Source organism: Octodon degus, unplaced genomic scaffold (assembly GCF_000260255.1).
Source record: "Octodon degus isolate 3935 unplaced genomic scaffold, OctDeg1.0 scaffold00066, whole genome shotgun sequence".
NCBI classification, from domain to species: Eukaryota; Metazoa; Chordata; class Mammalia; order Rodentia; family Octodontidae; genus Octodon; species Octodon degus.
Window position 1 is genome coordinate 1,125,821 of NW_004524642.1, and position 1,956 is coordinate 1,127,776.

Below are 1,956 nucleotides of genomic sequence, written 5' to 3' on the forward strand. Positions count from 1 at the left end.
GGCCGGCCAGGTCCGGGCGGATCGCGGGGTGCAGGGAGACTGATGCGAGCGCCCGCGCCGGGCGGGGTCCGCAGCGCCCACTCCCCTCCGCGGCCGGCCGGTCCGGGGCGAGCGCTCCGCCGTCCAGCAGGGGGGCAGAGCGACCCTCCGAGCCCTCTTTGGTACAGCCCTCCCCCGCCCCCTTTTTGCACTATCTGGACTTTGAGCTTGGTTCTCCTGCCTCACGTTAGCCAACGAACTGTTTGACGAAGATCGAGGTTGTGCGCAGCAGTATTACTATTTCTCAGATCATTTTGTCCTGAGGTCTGACTCTGCCCCTGAGCGGAGAGGACACGAGTTCTTTGCACTTTTATCTTTGTCGTTCCAGTTCTGTGTGTTTCCATGTCCAGATTCAAAAAAGCACATTGAGTTTTCCCTGAAACAGATAAAGAATACCAAGGCTTTTAGGACACTTTGGTTGTTGACTTGTTTTCTAAAGTTGAAGAATGTTCATGATTTAAAAAATGCTTTCTCACGCTCTGTTTCATTCTTAGGAATTGGCTTGGAAACAATAACTCTGGGTTATAAATATTATTTAGGCTGCCCAGAGTTCCAAAGTAAAATTTTCAAAGATAGTAATCAAATGAGACTTTATTAAAATTCCACTAGTCTTATTAATTAGTGATCAAGATGAATAATTTGAACTTCGAATTTTAAAGACTATTTGTTGCTCTCACACTAAAGAGTTACAGTTCCAAAAAGAATCAACCCTATAAAATTAATCCTATGCCTATATGATTGTATGCATTGACTCATTGTCTGTATAGTACATGTAGGCAATCCAATAATCCCACTTGTATTTTGGAAAAGAGACAGAGGCAACATCAGTTTACTCATCTACTGCTTGTAGTAGAAAAAATTTGCTAGATCTTTTTTGTAGAGATTATTATATTAGGACTGAAATCTAGGAAGAGGTAAATGCATGTGTCATGTGTATTGCATGCATGTACAGTATGTGGAGAATTCCTCTTACTGTGTACAGGCCCAGAGTCTGACATGGCCTATAGTAGACATTTAAAAATTTTTATTTGCTTTAATCCGATTAAAAAGCTCTGATATATGATGAGGGAAGCGTGGATACACATGCAAATGGGCTGTTTGCTCTCTGGGTTCCTCCTTTCCCTCCCCTTCTCCCCCCTCCTCCCCTCCCTTCCCTTTCTCTTCCCTTGTTTTTCCTTCCTACCTCCTTTTTTCTTTTCTTTTTTTTCCTATAATTTTATTGAGAGATAAATAGCAATGAGACAGTTTCAAATCAAATTGGTAGGACAGTTTCAATAATTAACACATTGCATACTCTCTTCCTAGTGGTTAATTGCTGTACGAGATGCAGACATGATGTCCTATTTACAAACACTATTAGAACAAATCCCTCTACTCATTAAGAGAATGTAACTATCTATCCTAACCATTTTGAATACACAGATACAAAATGGACATTCGTTTGTATTCCCTTTTTTGTTTAGTTCTGTCATTTGAATATTATAGGTGTGTAAACTCAGCAAAATATTCTAAAAGAGTCTAGTAGCCCATAATAGTATTGGGTCTTCCGCTTGACTGGCAATGTCAGAAACTGTTGACCTGAGTCCCCTACAGCTCAACATAACAGCGTGGCTTTACTTCTTATATTTCATTTTTATACTTTTCTGCTGGATGGTTAAGACCAAGGTAAAGCAGGACCTATGCAACAAGAGTTGTAGCTTTTGGGTCTGATAAGGTCAGTGAAATCCCCTCAGGATTTATCCTGAGATCCTGTACCTCAGATTGTAGAACCTTTGTCAGTGTCAGCCCTGTGGATGAGTCCCGGCCATTGCTTGGCCAGTGTGCTCTCTGTGAAAGCCTGTAGAGTGTGCTTAAGGAGAGTCACATGGAGAGAAAACATTCTCTCAGGCTTTCCTTTCTTTTCTTTCTCTCTCTTGC